Raw genomic sequence first — 21,755 nt, 5'->3', positions numbered from 1 at the left:
CACCCTCCCTCCCTCCTTCACACGTCTCTCCCTTGCCTCACGTTTCCTTGTGTTTAAGTGGACCATTAATTGTATTTCCTCGAATCGATAATCTTGCGCCATCCTTTAGTTTTTTTTCTTCTCTTGACAGTGTTCGAATTGATAATCTTGTTTCTATTTATAGTGCTCGTAAGCCACTCGTCACACATTCCTTGGTTATTATGATCTTTGTTATTGTTATATTGATGTGTGTGTGTGTGTGTGTGTGTGTGTGTGTGTGTGTGTGTGTGTGTGTGTGTGTGTTTGTGTGAAGATTGATAAAGATAGACTGAAAAGCACACATAGTCAGAAGATAGATAGATACAGACAGATAGATAAACACAAAGACCAACATACAAAAATAAACAGAGTAAGCAATTAGTGTTAACAATAAAACAACAAACAGACCGACCGACAGATAGAACACAATAAAGAATTAGCCATAACAATAAAAGAACAAACAAGAGACAAAGATAGAACAAAATAAACAACTAATAAAAACAAAACAAAAAAAATCAACCAACGCCCCTAAAAACAACAACCAACCTCCCCCCATAAAAAAAGCGAAACAAAAGCAAAGGAAGAAGAAAACAACAACATCCTCCTACACCCCACATGAACATATACACACACACACACACACACACACACACACACACACACACACGAAAAAAAAAAAAAAACTTGCAGCGGCCCGGCGGCGAGGAGCTAAAACGAGAAGAAATAATAGTGAGAGAGAGAGCGAGAGCGTGTGCGGAGGCGAGGAACACCCGACGAAAATACTGCATTACACTCGCCGCCCTGAAAAAAGTTAAACGCCTCTCACATCCACATCCTGCGTCGAGAGGGAGAGGGAGAGAGAAAGAGGGAGGGAGTCGAAGGTTAGGTTCCTCAGCATCCCTCTCTCTCTTCCTCTCCCTCCTTTTCTCAGCATCCCTCTCTCTTCCTCTCCTTCCTTCGTCTTCTCTTCCATCATCTTTTCTCGTTCTCTTCCGTTCCTATTCTTCCTCCTCCCTCTCTCTTCCTCTCCCTCCTTCGTATTTTCTTCATCCTCTTTCATTTCTCCTCTCAGCATCATCATCTTTTCATGTTCTCTCCCTTTCCAATTTTTCCTCCTCCCATTTTCACTTCTTCCTCCTCCTCCTCCCCTCTTCATCACATCCTTCTCTTCCATTCCTTCTTTCAGCATCATCTCCTTTTCACGTTATCTCCCTCTTTTTCTCTTCCTACTCCTCCTTACACTTTTATTTACCATTCTCCCTCTCTCTCTCTCCTCCCTCCCTTCTCTTCTATCCTCCCTATTCTTTCTCCTCCTCCTCACCCTTTCATTTATCTTTCTCCCTCTCTCCTTTCTTCCCTCCTTTTCACGTCATCTTTCACCCTCCTCCTCTCCTCCTCCTCACAACTTCCCTTTCTCCGTTAGCTCTCTCTCCCTCCCTCCCTCTCCCCCCCCTCCTCCTCCCTCAGGCGTCTCAGAATTCTCAGGATTATTAATCTCTCATTTCCTACTTGTACAGCTTTCATTTCCCATTTCCTCCCGGGCCTCGCTTCGCTGCGTTTCTTTTCCTCCTCCTTCACCTTCTCTCTCTCTCTCTCTCTCTCTCTCTCTCTCTCTCTCTCTCTCTCTCTCTCTCTCTCTCTCTCTCTCTCTCTCCTCTCTACCCACCTAACCTAACCTAACCTACCTGACCTAACAAAACCTAACCTACCCTACCTTACCCACCAACCTAACCTACCCAACCTGACCTAACAAAACCTAACCTAACCTACCTGACCTTACCTACCCACCTAACCTAGCCTATCTCTCTACCTACCCACCTATATACCTATCCAATTATCTTCATCTATCTCTATATAACTACCTTGAGACACGTGCTATTTCCGTGCTCTCTCTCTCTCTCTCTCCACCGCTTCATTACACTCAGCGGCGATGCAACAAAACGAGTCAACTTTCAACAATGATTCCGACTTTTTCCTCCACTTCCTCCTCCTCATCCGCTTCGAGTCACTGCCTGGTTGTTTTTTTTACTCTCGTCACTTTCCGTCACGTTTGTCTTCATTATTGTTCCGTGTGTAATTTTGGAGCCAACAAATTTCTTTCAATTATGTGTTTTGGAGTGACTATTTTTCGCGTAATCTCCTCTTCTTCCTCTTTCGTTTCTCCTCTCAGCATCATCTTTTCACGTTCTCTCCCTTTCCTATTCTTCCTTCTCCCTCTCTCTTCCTCTCCCTCATTTACCTTCTCTTCTTCCTCTTCCGTTTCTCCTCTCAGCATCATCTTTTTTTCGCGTTCTCTCCCTTTCCTATTCTTCCTCTTCCTCCTTTATCTTCTCTTCTTCCTCTTTCATTTCTCATCTCAGCATCATCTTTCCTATTCTTCCTCCTACTCCTTTTATCGCTTCGTCCTTTCTCCTCCCTCCTCCTCCTTCTCCTCCCCTCTTCATTACATCCTTCTTCTTTCAGTATCCGCTTTCTCCTTTTCACGTTCATCCCTCTCTCTTTCCTTTCTCTTCCTCTTCCTCCTTACACTTTTATTTATCATTCTCCTTCTCTTTTTCCTCCTTCCCTTTTTAGTCTTTACATTACCCTTTTCCTTACTCTCAGCATTCCTCCCTCCCTTTCTCTTCCCTTCTTCTTCCTCCTCCTCCCCACGCTTTCATTTATCCTTCTACTCTCAGCATCCTCTCCCTCCCTTTCTCTTCCTCCTCCTCCCCTCGCTTTCATTTATCCTTCTCCTACCCTCAACATCCTTTTTCTTCCTCCCTATTCTTTCTCCTCCTCCCAAAGCATTTTTTTCTCCTACCCTCAGCATCCTCTCCCCCCCCCCCCCCTCGGTAATTTGTTTCATGTTCGTTGTAAGTAATTCGACTCATTTGCGTTTCCAGTCTGTTTTTGCTTTCTTTCATCATGAGTCTGAATATCTGTTTGTGTTCAGGTTTTCTTCTTTTTTTTCTCAGCTGATTTGCGTTTCCTGTTTGTTTATGTTTGCTTTTCTGGGTTCGGTGTTTTAAGATTCGTTTAAAGTTGTTTTCGTTTTTTTTTCTTATATTTTTTTCACTATTTCAAAGTCGAGTTCCTTCCTTCCTTCCTTTCTTCAGTCTTCCACTCACTTCTTTCTAACTCCCCTTTATTTATTTCCCATCAACCTAATTTTTTTTCTTATTTTTTGTTTCACTATTTCTACGTCGAGTTCCTTCCTTCCTTCAGTCTTACAGTCGCTTCTTTCTCTCACTCCCTGTTCTCTCTTTCCCATCACCCTCCTCCTCCTTCTCCTCCTCTTCCTCCTCCTCCCTCAATTGGCTCTTATTACGACGCCCTTAATCCTTACACACTGCCTTGATTAACATTTATTTTCCCGTTTTGGACTTTTCCTTTTTTTTCTTTGTCGCGAGACGCCAACACACACACACACACACACACACACACACACACACACACACACACACACACACACACACACAATATCGACAGTTCCTCCTCCTCCTCCTTTTCATCTCATTACAATCACATTAAGTTTTCCTTCTATAAAATTACCTAATTCTCTCTCTCTCTCTCTCTCTCTCTCTCTCTCTCTCTCTCTCTCTCTCTCTCTCTCTCTCTCTCTCACACACACACACACACACACACACACAATGCAAAACGAAACGGCAGCGTCGACGGAGTTTTAGAAAGTTTCGCGAGTTACGACACAAAGGCATTGAAGAGGAAACTGTCGAAGCACTGGCTGGAGCTGCTGATTTAGAGGGAGGGAGGGAGGGAAGGGGAGGAGGGGGGAGAGGGAGGGATGGGGAGACAGGAAGGAAGGAAGGAAGGAAAATAACAGAACGTGGTGAGGGAAAGAAGTCTGAAGGAGGAGGAGGAGGAGGAGGAGGCTGACGATGGTAAAGATGTAACGCGGTATAAAAAAAATAGTAAGGGACAGGTAACGATGGAGTGGGATGGGGACGAGGGATGTAGAGGAGGAGGGAGGGAGGGAGGGAGGTGGGTGTTGGAGTGGAGGAGGAGGAGGAGTAAGACGGAGAGTGAATAAGGATGAGGGATGGGGGGTGATGAAGGAGGAAGAGGGATAACAGAGGAGAAGCAGGTGGAGGAGGTAAAATGGAGGCTAACGAAGGGTGGAGGAGGAGAAGAGGTGGAGGCGGAGGAAGAGCAGAGGTGGAGAAGGGGAGGTGGAGGAGAGGTGGACGAAGAGGATGAGGAGGTGGAGGTAGAGCAGAAGCTGGAGGAGAGGAAAAGGTGGACGGGGGTAGAGTATGAGGTGGAAGGGGAGAAGTGGAGGAGGTAAAGGTAGGTGGAACGAATAATAAGCATCTTGAGAGGGGTGAGTTTGGGGGGGGTGAGGGCATCATCATCATCATCATCATCATCAGGAGCAACAGCAGGTGTGGCCTCAGGTGACCTAGCTGGAGGGACGCCCACCACCAGCTGACCTTGCCCTCCACCCGATAGCTTTTACCGCAGCTGGTCCACACACACACACACACACACACACACACACACACACACACTGACAGCTCCTTCTCCTCCTCCTCCTTCTAATCGTCATTCTTCTTTCCCCTTCTCTCTCTCTTCCTCCTCCTCCTCCTCTTTCGTCATCATGATCTCATTCACAGTATTTAAATTTTCCTTCATTAAAATCAACACACACACACACAAACACACACACACACACACACACACACACACACACACACACAGGACCCTTCTTCAGTCTGTCTCTCCGGCGGGCATGTCCCTCCTCCCCTCCCCCCCCTTCGTCGCCCCCCTGGAAGTCACAACAACACAACTTTTTCAACACCACAACAAACACTTGAGTCCGTCACTTGAGGTTCGCGGCAACACAACACGACACGACACAAGGCGGCGAGACACATCCCACCGCCACCACCAGCTTATATCCACGTCACGGCACGCACTCGTACACACAGCATCCCACGAGCAGTACCAGGCGAGTGAGAGGGGCGGGACGGAGCGCGACGTGGAGCTCCTCTCACGCGGGCGGCTCAGACAAGACTGCTGGCTGGACGCGGCCTGACGCTGACGGTCGGCAGGATCACCACCACCACCACCACCGCCACCTCTGCGGGACTCAAGGCTGCCCCATCACCACCTCTAACACCACCATCACCATGCAGCTAAACAGTTTCTCCCTTCTTTACACATACCGAGAGAGAGAGAGAGAGAGAGAGAGATATGATTACTTCCCTCCGATTATTTCCCGTTTCACCAAGCCTCACTCTCAATGAATGCCTGGGAAGCGGAACTCTCAGACGTCAGCGATAACGACAGATAGGGCCTCCCCTGTGTCACCCAGTACCTGCCCACGCGTGTTCTGCCCCGCGACGACACACACGTGAGGGCAGACACGGCCAGCTCACACCAGTTGCAACGCCACCTTGATTACCCTGTGCAGGACGCCAGGACGACGCCACATGCCCCCCCTCCCCCACCTCCGTCCGGCGGTGAGCACATATGTAACGGCCCTCTGAACTCCCTCTGCTGTGTACGTGAACTAAATAAGCTTCTTTCCCCTGAACGTATGCCCCAAATTTTATCCTTTTATTATTTTTTTACAGCAAAGGAGGCGGGCTTTTTTTCACATTAATTTCCTTTTTTTTTATGTCCTTGAAGTGACTCCTCTGCTATAAAAAAAATAATAATAAATAAATAAATAAATGAACACAAACAACACTAACCTTTACCTTTTGCCCCCTACATCTCCCCTAACTCACCCCCTTATACCACACACCACATTAGTATTAGTAGAACCTTTTCCTCCAATTTTTTCTTAACCTGCAGTAGTAGTCCCATGCTCTGTGTAGGCGTAATATACGTATACAATCTACCTTCCTTCCCCTACATATATATCCTCCTTACTTACGCCGCAATGACACACCACAATACAAGCAGCAGCCTTTCCCTTCCTTCTTCTTAAACCTGCAGTCAGTAAACCAATGTAAACTACTATATAAGTGATCTGAACAACCCACTTTCTCTCTCTCTCCACACTCATCCTTCTTCTCACTTACGCTTAACTGACACACACCGTAACACAAGCAAATCCTTTTCCTCTATTCCTTCTATTCCTCCCGTGACTCCATGTGCTGTGTAAGTGATGTCAACAACTCTCTTTCTCTTCTCACTTACGCTTAACTGACACACACCGTAACACAAGCAAATCCTTTTCCTCTATTCCTTCTATTCCTCCCGTGACTCCATGTGCTGTGTAAGTGATGTCAACAACTCACTTTCTTTCTCTCCACACTCGTCCTAACAATAGCCACCACCATAACAATAGCAAATCCTTTTCCTCTATTCTTTCTAATCCTCCCGTGTGCTGTGTAAGTGATATCAACAACTCACTCTCTTCACACAGTTATCCTTCTCACTCACTGACACATACCTTAACACTAGCATAACCCTTTTCCTCTATCCTTTCTAATCCTGCTGTAATCCCATGTGATATAAACAACTCTCTCCACGCATTTATCCTCCTCACTTACGCTTTAACACACACACCACTTTCCGTATTCCTTTCCTTTCCTTATTCTTTTACCTTTTCTATTGTCTCCATCGTTTCTACACCTACCGTAATCCCATGTACTCTGAAGGTAATATATGCAACCCACTTTTTCTCCCCCACACATTTATCCTACTCACTTACGCCACAATGACACACCACGAAAGGATAAGTCAGTTTCCCCTTCATCTTTGCCCTTAGAGTGTGTGCCTAAGTTGGGTAAGTTAGATAAACAAGTCGCCTTCCCACGCTACGTCCATCATCCCATGCACTCGCGTCTCAATAACACTCGGCACGGCAGCTCATCGCGGCCACAAGACTCTAACAGTTTCCTGAAGGCGAGACTCGTGGGAAAAGTCACACGCACGAAACAAGTTCTTAAAATTCGAGACGTGAAATGCCACGCCAACGCCGCCGCTGCCGCTGTTGCTTTCCCGTGCTGGACTCAAGAGGGGGGAAGGAGGGGGGGGGGTACGGTGCCTGCAAGTTGGGGGGAGTGGGGGTCTAGGGCTCGGTGGACACTACTTACGGCTGGTCTTGGGAGGCGTGAAGGGGGACGTTGACGGAGCTGCAATGGTGAGTTCCGGACCACACATACGGTTAAGTTAGGTTAGGTTAGGTTACGTTACGTGAGGTTACGTTACGTTAGGTTAGGTTACGTTAGGTTAGGTTACATTAGGTTAGGTTAGGTTAGGGTTAGGTTAGGTTAGTTAGGTTACGTTATACACCCACCCACACCCACACGGACGGCGAAATGAATCACAAAACAAATGAAGGTCACGATAACAGCCAATGAATCACGACTAACGGGTAGAATACAAACAAGGATATCCGATCGAGAGAAAAAAAAAGCTGATAGAAAAATGAAAAAAAAAAGGGAAATGCAACTAATGGTCACACACACACACACACACACACACACACACACAACCAACCAACCAACCAAACAAACAAAACTATTAATGCCTCTACAACACCTTACAGCTAAAGCCTTTAAAGAAGACGACGCACTTTCACTTGTTTCCTATATAGACACAACATTTTTTTTCTAGCACTTGATCCGTCACCTTTCCCTTACATGAAAATAAAAAATAATAAAATAAATACTAAACCCGCCCCAGCCCTTCCGTGTCACACTATACCTGTCTGACACTCTACCATCCACAACAATAAAATCTTCACCCTGGAACCTAGCGGGAAGCAGTGGCGTGAGAAGAGACCCTTTGTGATACCGTGTTGAGCCGCTGATTAGAGGACGCACCTGTGAGGGGGACAGGTGTAAAGGTGGCAAGTAGGGCACTGCAGCGTTCTGAAGGGGAGGAGGAGGAAGGAAGGGAGGACGCTGGGAGAGAGAAGGAAAAGGATCGAGTATAAAGCGAAGGTGGAAGGAGAGGAAACTGAGCATGGGGAGAGGTAGATGGGGGAGAAAGTGAGGGGAAAGAGGAGAGAGGAGGCGGAAGGGAAGGAGGATGGTGAGAGAGAGAGAGAGAAGGAAAAGGATTGAGAATAAAGGGAAGGTGGAAAGGGAGGAAAGTAACTGATGGGTATGGGGCAAGGTGAAAGGGAAAGGAAAGATGGAAAAGGAGGAGGAAGGGAGAGAGGATGATGGTAGGAGGAGGAGAAGGAAAAGGAATGGGGGAAAGAGGTTAAAAGAATGGAAGTAATGGAAAAGTGAGATAGATAGATAGATAGATACATACATAAAGAGAGAGAGAGAGAGAGAGGTGCAAGGAAGCAAAGACATGAACAGGTTAATTAACAGGTGTGAAGACAAGATCGGAGACTGGACGTGTCTAGGAGAATGAATGAACAAACGGAAAATTGCCTAAGAGGTGGGGGGAGGAGGAGGAGAAGGAGGAGGAGGAGGAGGAGGAGGAGGAAGCACGTCAGTATACACGCTCATGAGGCACCCGACGCTTTTGTTTAAATGTAGGACCAAAACTGCACTGCATATTCCAGGTGAGGTCTCGAGAACAAGCTTTACCTGGATATCATTACACCGGGCGTCTTACAGTCAAGTTCGGGTTTAGTTCATGGCGATAACTTCGAGCATGGCATAAGGTATTTAGAGTCAGATGTTACAGTGATTTCTAGGCTTCAGGTCACTGCCGATAGAGGCCCCAAGACCCCCACGCATGTTGTACGTTTGGTCAGTATTTGCAGACCCATAGTGCATGACTTTACAGTGCTCTTTCTGTACTCGGAGTTTATGACTTTGCATGAGGGAAGGAGGAAGGAAAGGGGGAAGAAGAAGAGGAGGAGGAGGAGGAGGAGGAGAAGGAATCCAACAGTCATCTTGACCTCACTACACTATCACTATCACTCTTTGCATCGCAGAAGCCACCACCACCACCACCACTACCACCACCACCACTACCACCACCACCACCACCATCACCCGTAACCGCACCCCCACAGCCACCACCACCATCACTACCACCACCACCACCACTACCACCACCATCACCCGTAACCGCACCACCACCACCACCAAGGACTGCTAATTTGAGGGCAGGCGGCGTGCTACTCAGTAACAACACCACACAGCCGCTCTTTGCCACCCTCCCCACGGCCAGTTCAGGTTAACTTATTATACTTTACCTCCAGGAACCTTTACCTTTACCCCCATTCCCCGCCCCATGCCCCGTCCCGCCCCGTCCTCGCTTCCAGACCCCAAACTATGTGCACTGTTTTGGCGGGACTGTGACACCCAAGGCCACCGCGCAGACCCTCGAGATGAAAGTCCAGGTGGAGGGAGAGACAGAGGAGGTGGAGAGATGAGGAGGAAGAGGTGGAGGGAGAGGAGAGGAGAGGCTGGAGGAATAGAACGAAGTGAGGGAGGGGGATAAAGATGAGGAGGAGTTGGAGGGCGTTAGGGAAGGAAAGGGCAGAGAGGAGAGATGGAGGAACAGAGAGGAGAGATGGAGGGTGGAGGTAGGAAGGGAGGTAGCCAGGCATGACCACACTACGTAATGAGCCACACCTCCACTTGGGAATGAGCCTCCTCCTCCTCCTCCTCCTCGCCATCTCAACTCGCCCTCAGCAATTATCTTTCCAGGTCAAAGCTAGAGAGGGTAATGGAGGGGAAAAAAAAAAAGTGTAACATCACGAGAGCAAAGAACACCTGGCTCCTTACCTGCCCTGAACACACACACACACACACACACACACACACACACACACACACACACACACAAAGAGGGCGCCGCTGTGCACAACAACGGCTCAGCTTATCAATGAATGGGGGTGCGAGGGAGAGGGAGGAGGAGGAGGGAGAGGGAGAGAGAGGGTGGAGTGAATGGTAGATGATGAGGATGAAAGACTGAATGAATGGGTGAACACGACCGCTCATAAGAGAAGGGGAACAAGCAATAAAATAATAAATAAGTAAATAAATAACTGAAACGAATATTATAAAAAGTTCGTTCATGTGGTTTTGGAATGTATGATGCTTGGCTCTCCCTCCTCCCTCCCTCTCCCTCTCTCTCTCTCTTTCTCTCCCTCCCTCCCTCCCCTCGCAACACACAGAGACCATCACCCACGCACAAGTCCACAAGAAACTCCACATGCCAAGAATTTCTCCTCCTCCTCCTCCTCGTCTCTCCTCCTCCTCCTCCTCCTCCTCCTCCTCCTCCTCCTTCTCCTCCTCCTCCTCCTCCTCCTCCGCCTTATGTGCTCCGGTGCGTCTCATTAACCTTGGGAAAAAGATGAAAGTCTCCGGAGTCATCTTGGTCTCGGTCTGGGTCGTCGTGTACGGATGTTCGCGAGGGAGAGGGGGAAGGAAGTCGCGGGAGATCGGGACGGCGGAAGAAAAGAGTGAGTGAGAAAGGTCGCGCCCAAATACCTATTGTGGGGAGCAAGGCCACACACCACCTGGCGATACGTACATACACACATACATACGCACACACACACACACACACACAAGAAGTAAGTAAGACATGATTGTAATGTTTTAATGCGTCTTCTTTTGTGGTCATTTAACTACCTATTTAGCGATCTATCTATCTGTCTGTCTGTCTATCTATCTGTCTTTTTATTTATTTATCTATCTATCTATCTATCTATTCCTCTATCCGTTCTCTCCTTTGCTGTTCTTTCCTCCTTACCATCAATGCAAACAAACAAACCTATCTCATTTTTTTTCTCTCTCCCTCCCTCTCTCTCTTCATCTCTGCCTCACCTTTCTCCCTCCCCCTCCCTCCTTGCACCCTTCTCTATCCCCCACCCTCCTACTCCTCCGCTTACCCCCCTCCCTCAGACGGCCTTCGCTCCTCATAACTGATATATTGAGGCCTCACCGCGAAGAGAAAAACATTGACGGAGAGACAAGATAAGCAGCGAAAGCCACAGCGTTGAAGACCTCTAACCGGCGGGCGAGTGACGAAACCAAGAAAGAAAGACTGAAAGAAATAAAAATAAAAGTAATGATGGAAAGGTAATTGAGGTGAGACAAGATAAGCACAATGAAGACCTCTTAACTTAATGGCAGGCGGGCAAGTAACGAAACACCAATAAATAAATAAATAAATAAATAAAATGAATAAATAAAAAATAACAAGGACATAAATAAAAGTAAAATAAACAAAACTAATCAAATCAAATAAAAAAGCTAAATAAATAAAAGTAGAAAAAGTAAATAAAATATGAATAAATGAAAATACAAATAAAAAAGGAGAAAAAAGAATATTTGGGATACTTTTGTTAGACCTGTTGATTCTTTTTGTTCGTTTTTTTTTTTTCCTTTCAAACAAACCAATATAAGTGTTTATCTCTTTTTCTTGTTTCAACGCTCAACATAAACCTACTTAACCATTTTTATCGCCTTTTTTTCTCCATTGTTTCAACACAACACAAACCAACCTAACTATTTCTATCGCTTTTCCTGTTGAACAAAAACCTACACTACCACATCTGCCGTTTTTTCTTCCTTGTTTCTACACCCAAAAAAACCTACATTACTATTCTATCGCTTTTTTTCTTATTTCTTCACCCAACATAAAAACTACACAAATATTTATATCGCTTTTTCCTCATTATTTCTTCACCCAACATAAAAACTACACAAATATTTATATCGGTTTTCCTATTAGTTAAACAAAAAACTACCTAACCATCTCTATCACCTTTTTTTCTTCCTCGTTTCAACACCCAACACAAACCTACATTACTATTTCTATCGCTTTCTCCTTCATTATTTCTTCACCCATTATAAAAACCTACACAAATATTTCTCTTGCTTTCCCTATTAAACAAAAAACCTACATAACCACATCCGTCGTTTTTTCTTCCTTGTTTCTACACCGAACAAAAACCCACATGACTATCTATATCGCTTTTTCCTCATTATTTCTTCACCCATTATAAAAACCAACACAAATATTTCTCTTGCTTCCCCTATTAAATAAAAACCTACCTAACCATTTCTTATCGCCGTGTTTTTCTTCCTCGTTTCAACACCCAACACAAACCTACATAACTGACATATTTAAGGAAACTCAACTACTTTTGGGGTATTTAGGTGAAGGTAAGGCTGGGGACATACGCTAAGCTGCCGCGACCTTACGATGTCCTTATATTACGAAAGAGAAAGACTGCGACATTGGTTCCTTCTTGGTTGGGTTCGTGTGAGTGATCGGGTAGTACACACTCTCTCTCTCTCTCTCTCTCTCTCTCTCTCTCTCTCTCTCTCTCTCTCTCTCTCTCTCTCTCTCTCTCTCTCTCTCTCCAGGTCTTCTCTGCTCTCCTTCGCTAATGATTGTAATGTTTAAATGTGTTCTGGGTTATGGTCTTTTAACTATCTATCTATGTATCTATCTATCTATCTATTCCTTCATAATTATCTTCTCTTCTTCGCTGCTCTTTTCTCCTCACCATCAATGCAAACAAACTAACCTCTCTCTCTCTCTCTCTGATGACTATTTCCTAAGCTCACAGAGAAGATTAACCGGGTTTTGAGGAGTTGTTTTCCTGTTGAAGCTGCAGAAGTTGTGTAAAATCATCACTAGGATCACAAAACTGTCCACGAACACCCCCAACAACTTCTACGAGAGTCTTTTCAAGTATGCAAACTGAGGTGCCGAGGGGTTTAAGAACAGGGGATGGTGACTGAGTGAGCTACTGAGCCATTAGTATGAGTCTATTATAGCATTATCTTAAACACACAATAGGTTAGTTGGTTAGTGTATTTACCGATGTTTTCAAGGTTACGGACGGCGAGGGCACAGCAAGATCACGAGCAACGACAGCAGCAAAAACAACAAAAATCTACAGCATTATTCAACTCACAAAAGGTAAATCTCGGTTATTGTGTTTACCTGTTTGTCTGTTTTTTTTCCCGGGGCCACAGACATCGAGGACACTTATAGAAAAACTGAATGGCAGCAAAACGTATCCATTGTTGTGTGGAAGGTACGGTCCTTTGCTACCTTGCTTCCCATCCCTCCAACAAGCCCTCCCTCTCCGTCCTCAACCTCCCTACCATCCGCTCTTTACCTCCCTCCCTTCTCTCCCCCGCTAATACTTCCTTCCTTCCTTGCTTTCTCAACCTCCCTCCCATCCGCTCTTTACCTCCCTCCCTTCTCTCCCCCGCTAATACTTCCTTCCTTCCTTGCTTTTCATCTCCTCTCCCCTTCCTCAACCTCCCTCCCATCCGCTCTTTACCTCCCTCCCTTCTCTCCCCCGCTAATACTTCCTTCCTTCCTTGCTTTTCATCTCCTCTCCCCCTCCTCAACCTCCCTCCCATCCGCTCTTTACCTCCCTCCCTTCTCTCCCCCGCTAATACTTCCTTCCTTCCTTGCTTTTCATCTCCTCTCCCCCTCCTCAACCTCCCTCCATTGAGCTCTTTACCTCCCTCCTCTTCCCCCATGAATACTTCCTTCCTTCCTTGCTTTTCATCTCTTCCTTCAGGCTCTCCCTCCCCCTCCTCAACCTCCCTCCCTTGCGCTCTTTATCTCCCTTCTCTCCCCCACTAATATTTCCTTCCTTCCTTGCTTTTCATATCCCTTCCTATACAAGCTCTCCCCTCCCCCTCCTCAAGCTCCCTCTCTACGCTCTGTACCTTCCTCCTCTCCCATACTGATCCTTCTTTCCTTACTTTTCATCCTCCCAAATGCTCTTCCCTCCTCCTCCTCTCATGTTTTCCCTTCCTCCTCTCCTCCACTTTCACTTTATTTCTCCGTTCCTTGACTTTTATTCCTTTATTATGTTCTCCCTACAAGCTCTCTCCTCCCAACCACATTCTTTCCCTGCCTCAATCCCCCTTACACTTCCTTCCTAGTTTCCTTTATTTTCATTTTCTTCCTTATGTATGTTCTCCCTACAAGCTCTCTCCTTCCAACCCCATTCTTTCCCTCCCACAACCCCCCTTACACTTCCTTCCTAGTTTCCTTTATTTTCATTTTCTTCCTTATGTATGTTCTCCCAACAAGCTCTCCCCTTCCAACCCCATTCTTTCCCTCCCTCAACCCCCCTTATACACTTCCTTCCTATAGCTTCCTTTTCATTTTCTTCCTTATACGTACATGTTCTCACTACAAGCTCTCCTCCCCTCCCTCCCTCCCCCTACACTTCCTTCCCATCCTTTCTTGATTGATTCCTTGCTTTTCATACCTCCCTTTTCCTTTCCCTACAAGCTTCCCCTCTTACCCTCCCCTCCTTATGCTTTCCCTCAACTCCCCTCTCCACTTAATTTCCTCCCTTGATCCCTTGCTTTTCCTTTCCCTTATCCTTTCACTACAAGCTCCCCCTCTTACTCTCCCTTCCTTATGCTTTCCAAACAACTCCCCTCTCCACTTAATTTCCTTTCTCCCTTTCTTCCTTCCTGCAAGCTCATCCCAAATGTCCCTCACCTCTTTCCCTCATGATTTCCCTCCCTCCAACCCCTCTCCTCCTTCACGCTCTCCCTCCACCCCTCCCCCTTCCACTTCCTTCCCAAATCTCTCCCTTCCCGCGTCCGTGACTACTTCCTCGTTTTCTTTGCGTTCTCTCCTTCCGCAATACAAGCAGCGGGACACATCCTTTGTCGACACAAGACTATACTGGTGCCTCGTCCTTCTGTCCTATTAGTCATCTCTCTCTCTCTCTCTCTCTCTCTCTCTCTCTCTCTCTCTCTCTCTCTCTCTCTCTCTCTCTCTCTCCAGGTCTTTTCTGTTCTCCTTCGCTAATGATTGTAATGTTTTAATGTGTCTTGGGTTGTGGTCTTTTAATTCTATCTATCTATCTGTCCATCTATCTATCTATTCCTCCATACCTCATCTTTTCTCTTTCGCTGCTCTTTTCTCCTCGCCACCAATGCAAACAAACTAACCTCTCTCTCTCTCTCTCTCTCTCTCTCTCTCTCTCTCTCTCTCTCTCTCTCTCTCTCTCTCTCTCTCTCTCTCTCTCTCTCACCTGGGCCCTACAATTAGCAGTCCCCTCTTACCTGCCTCCCCTTAGTGCAATGCCTCTCACACGGGGCTTCTGGTGGGACGTGAGGTGAAGAAGAAGAAGAAGAAGAAGAAGAAGAAGAAGAAGAAGAAGAAGAAGAAGAAACAGATGAAGAGGAAGTAGAAGATAACGCCTCAAACTCTCCCACCATCATCTTAGTAAAATGATAATGACGATGATGATGATGATGATGATGTGTGTCCATGGTTCCCTCCCTCACTCCCTCCTTCCTTTCCTTCTTCCCTCCCTCCCTTTAGCTGCCCGATGCGTCCACCATGCAAGGAAGGCGAGGTCATGTGTGTGTGTGTGTGTGTGTGTGTGTGTGTGTGTGTGTGTGTGTGTGTGTTCCGTTTTCAAAGTGCGTGTGTGCGTGCGTTGAATCTATTTTAATGGTGAGAGAGAGAGAGAGAGAGAGAGAGAGAGAGAGTATCATCATCATCATCATCAGGAAGAACGGTCAGTGGTCTGGAGATAATGAGGTAAGCAGACTGAGAGGGCGTGGTGGTGGTGGTGGTGGTGATGATGAGGGTGGTGATGGTGCCTTACATGACCTCTGTTTCTCCCACCGTCCCCACCACCACCACTACCACTACCACTACCATCACCAACACCACTACCACCACCACCAACACCACCACCACCACTATTACTACCACTACCATCACCAACACCACTACCACCACCACCACCACCACTATTACAACCACTACCACTACCACCACCACCACTACAACCACCACCACCACTTGCTATCTATCCTTTCCAACAAGAACCGGCGTCTTAGTCTTTCTCTTTCGTAACATAATAAGACTTCGGTATAATAATAGAGAATAGCGTGAGGAGAAAAAAGAAAAAAAGATAAGTAGATGAACAAATAAAGAAATAAATAGAAAGAAAATAAAGAAATAATCATACACTTACGTACTTACAACCTTACATAATATTCCTCTCGTTAATTCATACAAAATAAAGTAATATAAAAAAGAAAACTTAAATACACGTAACAAAAGCTATCAAAACATAATAATAATAATAAACGACTCTTCATTAACGATTCGCCTTTGCTTGTGTGTTTTTTCGTGTGTGTGTGTGTGTGTGTGTGTGTGTGTGTGTGTGTGTGTGTGTGTGTGTGTGTGTGTGTGTGTGTGTGTATGTGTGTGTGTGTGTGTGTTTGTTTGAGGAATATAGGAAAAAAGCTCACGGCGAGGCTCCAGAGTGGCGCCAAGATCTGGGGTGGACAGGGTCGCGGAGGAGGAGGAGTAGAGTGGGAAAACAAGGGCACTGGGAATGAGAGGAGAGGAGAGGAGTGTGAGGGAGTGACGAAGTGAGAGCAACACACACACACACACACACACACACACACACACACACACACACACACACACACACACACACACACGGGGGTGGAGAAGGCGTGGGCGGCGAGGGGAGATTATGGGGGAGAGGGGAGTTGCTTGACCATCTGAGCCTGTTGCATATACCCCCCCCCACCACTACTCCCCCCCCCACACACACACACACATACGCCCACACCAACAATAACATTACTTCCATTACCACTCCTTCCACCCTCCCCACCAACACCACACAAACACAACCCCCCCCCCCCCTCCTCCCACCCCTTCCATCACAACCCTCCTGCCCCCGCCCTCCTTCACCACTTCCATCACAACCACCCTGATCACCCCCACCCCCCCATACCTACCATTTCCATCACTGGCACGCTTAATTAGTACACAGCACGTCTAAGGCCTTTCCTCCCTGCTACTTTCTCTGCCCGCCAATTACCGCCGCTCTTCGCTCCTCGTCCGTCTGTTCTTGTGCCCTCGCCTCCGCCCTCGCCCCCCCGCCCTCGATAACCACGATGTATGTAATGCCTTCACCTTTGTCTCTCGGTGTGTCTCTGTGCATTGGCTTCGTTTTCCGCTTCTGGGTTCTTTGTTCTTCTCATTTCCTACTTGCTGATCTTCGTTAATTACAAAGATAAGTTCCTACATTTGATTATGCTTTGTTATGTTATCTATTGTGATTTATTATACTCTTCCTTGTCTCTGTGTCTATCAGCATCGTTTTCCGTTCCTTGTTCTTCATATTTCGTCATTCTTTCGTTAATGCCAAAGCTACGTTCCTACAGTTAATTATTCTTTGTTATTTTTTTATACTTTTGCTTGTCTCTGTCTCTGTATCAGCCTCTGCGTTCCTTGTTCTTTCTATTTCGTCGTTTTTACTGATCTTCGTTAATGCCAAAGCTACGTTTCTATATTTTATTTTTCTTTGTTATCGTTTATTCTTTCGCTGGTCTCTGTCTCTGTATCGGCTTCGTTTTCCGCCTCATGCGTTCCTTGTTCTTCCTAATTCGCTCATACTGACCTTCGTTAACATCAAAGCAATACGTTTTTATATATGATCATTCTTTGTTATGTGTATGATTTTCTTTTCGCTTGTGTGTGTGTGTGTGTGTGTGTGTGTGTGTGTGTGTGTGTGTGTGTGTGTGTGTGTGTGTGTGTGTGTGTGTGATAGCTGTTCCTTCCTTCGTTATTCACTTCTAGGGTCTTTATTCTTCTCCTCTCATTCCTACAGTTAGTCAATTTCAATATGTCGCCCCAATATTTATCAGTCATATTTATTTTCATTCTTTCCCTTATGTCTGTTAGCTGTACCTTCATCATTTCCTTCTTAGATCTGTTTTCTCCATTTAATTAACTTTTACTATCCTTCACCAAATACAAAGCAACATATCTAACCTTTAATAAGTACGATCAGTCTTGTTATGTATGTATTCTTTAACTTCTATGTATCATATTATGTGCCTTCGCTGTCCCTTTCTGGCTTGCTTGTTCTGCCAATCTAACTCTAACTAATCTTCGGTAATTCCTTTAGTCTGTCAGCTGCGCATTACTTCGTTATCCACTTCTAGGTCGCCCGTTCTGGCCAGCTAACTGTGAACTCATTACCGCTTCTACGCAGCGGATGACCTACCAGACCCATCGTTAGAGCTCGGCGGATGGCAGGGTGCAAGGGTGGAGGGGAGGGGTGACGAGGGGTGGTGGAGGTGGAGGAGGAGGTGGACTGTCCGTGACCCAGTTCTAGGGGGTGGTGGGTGACGGGGAGTAGGGAGAGAGAGGAGGAGGGGAGAAGGGGGTGGTGGATGTCGGGTTTAACAAGACTCCTGGCGCCTATTCACTCGTCTATGGATTCGTACACACGTTTCCCGGCCTCTTTCCGCACCCTGGACCAACACGCCTCGGCACCCACAGCCTCCTCTGTCCCGACGCCCGTCCACCCTAGATTACCTGCGCCAGCTGAGCGAGACACGTGGTGACAGGTGATACACAACCGCAACCTTGACTCGCCACCCTGCACGACCACCGCGGCTCTCTCCTCCTCCTCCTCCTCCTCCCCTCCCACTTCCACTCCCTCAGGAACGCACCAGCTGCCCCAAACACTTTCACAGACTGGCACTTGCACTTACTGGCACTTGAACCACGCATGCACAGACAGACACAGACACTTAGATAGACAGACAGGTAGAGACTGATGGATGGACAGAGACAGAGACACAGACACTTAGATAGACAGACAGGTAAAGACAGATGGATGGACAGACAGACAGACAGACACAGACACTTAGACAGACAGGTAAACACAAACGGATGGACACACACACACACACACACACACACACACACACACACACACACACGGCGATGATGGCACTCCAGGCTTTCGCTAAGGACGTGAAAGAAAAGACGAACATTTAAGTTAATTTTCACGTCCGTCTGTAGTCGTTATCAGTGTCTCCGCCGCCCTAGCCCTCAGCAAGACGCCCTGGCCACATGTGTATCGACAGATGTGCATCCTTGGAACACACACACACACACACACACACACACACACACACACACACACACACACACACACACACACACACACACACTTCCTGTAGGAGTGACGAAGCAGGAGCCGGCGACCCTCACCTCTTCCTTCCTCTTTTCCTCCCACTCCATACATTCTTCCCTCTCCTCCACCCTCCCTCCCTCCCTCCCTCTTCTTTGCATATCCTCCTTTATCTGCTACTTTTACTTATCCGCTCTCCCTTTCTCTTCACAACCTGCACACCTGCCTTCCTGACCCCCCCAAAAAACACCTGCAGCTCAAGGGATCAAGGTCGCCGCCCCCAAACAGTGCCCAGGAATGGAAGGAAAACTCACGCGCTTCCGTCCCCAAGAATTTATAAACTATTGAATCCTTGAGTCCTATCACGAGGCACCTTTTTTTTTAGGTGATAGACAGATGAACGCACACAGATAGATTGATAGATAGATAGATAGTTAAGGCTTTAGACACCGTAAAAAAGAGTTGATCAGACAAGAGCAAAACAACAACTATTGCTTTTAACCTCATCTATTTTAAAGAAGAAGAGAGATAGATAGATAGATAGATAGACATATTGATAGATAGATAGGAACGTAGGTAGGTAGTTAAATGACCCCCAAATACAGCGCATTAAAACATCACAATTATATCCTACTTTAGTTGATAAAAAAATTAAGAAAGGCATTACGTCGTTGTGTGTGTGTGTGTGTGTGTGTGTGTGTGTGTGTGTGTGTGTGTGTGTGTGTGTGTGTGTGTGTGTGTGTGCTGGGGTGCCACTTCCTCGTGCCAGTGCCAGTTGTTTGACCCTGCCCGGGGTGCCACTACTTCGGCCCACCGATGCTTCCCCTCCTCCGTTCAACCCTGGCGTTCTGGCTCTTTGTTCCCCCTCCTCCTCCTCCTTTTCTTCCCCTTTTTCCTCCTTCTCCTTCCTTCTCTTTCATTCAGTTCCTCCTCCTCCTTCCTCCTCTAAGTTTCTTCTCCTCTCATTTCCTCCTCCTCTTCCTCCTCCTTCCTTCTCTCTCTCATTAAGTTCCTCCTCCTCCTCCTTCCTCTTCTAAGTTTCTTCTCCTCCCTCTCAGTTAGTTCTCCTCTCATTTCCTCCTCCTCCTCCTCTTCCTCCTCCTTCCTTCTCTCTCATTAAGTTCCTCCTCCTCCTTCCTCCTCTAAGTTTCTTCTCCTCTCATTTCCTCCTCCTCCTCCTCCTCCTTTCCTCCTCCTCCTCCTCCTCCTCCTCCTCCTCCTCCTCCTCCTCCTCCTCCTCCTCCTTCCTTCTCTCTCAGTTAGTCCTTCCTCCTCCTTCCTCTCCAGATATTTATTATGATACTTTCTGCGCCTGCCACCAATGTTTATACTGGTGTGTGTGTGTGTGTGTGTGTGTGTGTGTGTGTGTGTGTGTGTGTGTGTGTGTGTGTGTGTGTGTGTGTGTGCGTGCTGATCCAGGTCACTTCCTCACTATTGTCTAACACTCCCCCGCCACTCACAGAACTTCCTTCCGCTGGTGTCTTGAAGCGACCTCAGCTCTCTCTCTCTCTCTCTCTCTCTCTCTCTCTCTCTCTCTCTCTCTCTCTCTCTCTCTCTCTCTCTCCTACCACAATAACAATAAAACCAATAAAAACAATAACAAAACCATTTAAAATAGCAGATGTGTTCCGAAGCTTCCTTTATGTCAACAAGGAAAAACGTGGATAAACTCTCTTTCTCTCTCTCTCTCTCTCTCTCTCTCTCTCTCTCTCTCTCTCTCTCTCTCTCTCTCTCTCTCTCTCTCTCCTCACCCACCCATTAGTTCAGGGAAGGAAGAAGAAAGAGGGGAGAGGGCGAAGGGAGGGAAGGAGGGGAGAGGGCGAAGGGGGAAGGTCACGCAGCATAGGTAAGGAGGTCACGGTCAGGTGTGGTCACGTGGGGCCAAATCTCAGGTAACCTCCGGCCGAACACCTGTTGATGAGATAAACCCAAAGAGGTGACCATGACCCAGCCTGACTCAACGCCGTGCTGCACTTCCGCGATGGGTCAGGTCAAAGGTGTTGCAGGGGTCAATGTGGCTGCATGGGGTCTCTTCCGTTGTGGTGGTGGTAGTGATGGTAGTAGTAGTAGTAGTAGTAGTAGTAGTAGTAGTGAAGGTAGTATTGGTAGAGGTAGTTTTGGAAGTGTAATTAGTAAATGAAGTAATAAAAACGAAAGAACAGTAGACAATGCAACAAAGGAAGGAGGGTAAAGAAAAGGAGGATGGTAAAGACTGGATGGGAGAATGGAAGGAAGAATGGCAAAGGAAAAAAAAAAAAAGATGGTAAGAAAGGGGAGAAAAGGATACAGAAAGAAACAGATGCATAAGAACGTGTAGTAAAAAAGAAAAGGAAGAAAACGAAGCAAGTAAGGAATGAAGACAGGAAGAAAGGTAAAGAGAAAAGATGGTAGGAAAAATAAGGAGTAGGAAAGGATACAGGAAGAAACAGGTACATAAGAACGTGCAGTAAAGAAAATAAGAAAACGAAGCGAGTAAGGAATGAAGACAGGAAGAAAGGTAAAGAAAGAAAGGGGGATGACGAGGACGATGAGGAAGAGGAGATAAGGATACAGGAAGAAACAGGTGCATAGAAACGAGTAATAAGGAAGGGGAAGGGAGGAACGAAGGGAAAGGAATAGCCGGTGCGCGCGTTGGGAGGAAGGTTAACCCGGTAGCTGCGGGGATCATGTATCTTAAAGGCCCCTCTAAGCGAATTAATGAGAAAAAATCATCACTCACGCATACCATTTCATAATATATGGTACCAACGCATTTGTGATCATTTTACGCATCATCTATTTTTGAGGTTTATATCATGGTAAAAATTTGGTCCATAGCTGGTACACGGTAAAGCCTCAAATTTGGCCAGTCGCTGCTACCGGGTTAAGAGCGAGAAGGGGAGGGGGAGGGGAG

The 21,755-nt window shown here is 46.6% G+C and overlaps 1 protein-coding gene across 5 annotated transcripts in view; it reads right to left on the bottom strand.

Annotated features, from left to right (window-relative positions):
* Positions 1 to 21,755, bottom strand: part of LOC127004070 (uncharacterized) — a 121,942-nt gene that overhangs the window by 72,005 nt on the left and 28,182 nt on the right. The gene's annotated exons all lie outside the window — the stretch shown is intronic.

Source organism: Eriocheir sinensis, chromosome 27 (genome assembly GCF_024679095.1).
Source record: "Eriocheir sinensis breed Jianghai 21 chromosome 27, ASM2467909v1, whole genome shotgun sequence".
Taxonomy (NCBI): domain Eukaryota; kingdom Metazoa; phylum Arthropoda; class Malacostraca; order Decapoda; family Varunidae; genus Eriocheir; species Eriocheir sinensis.
This window is presented reverse-complemented; position numbering and strand designations above follow the sequence as displayed.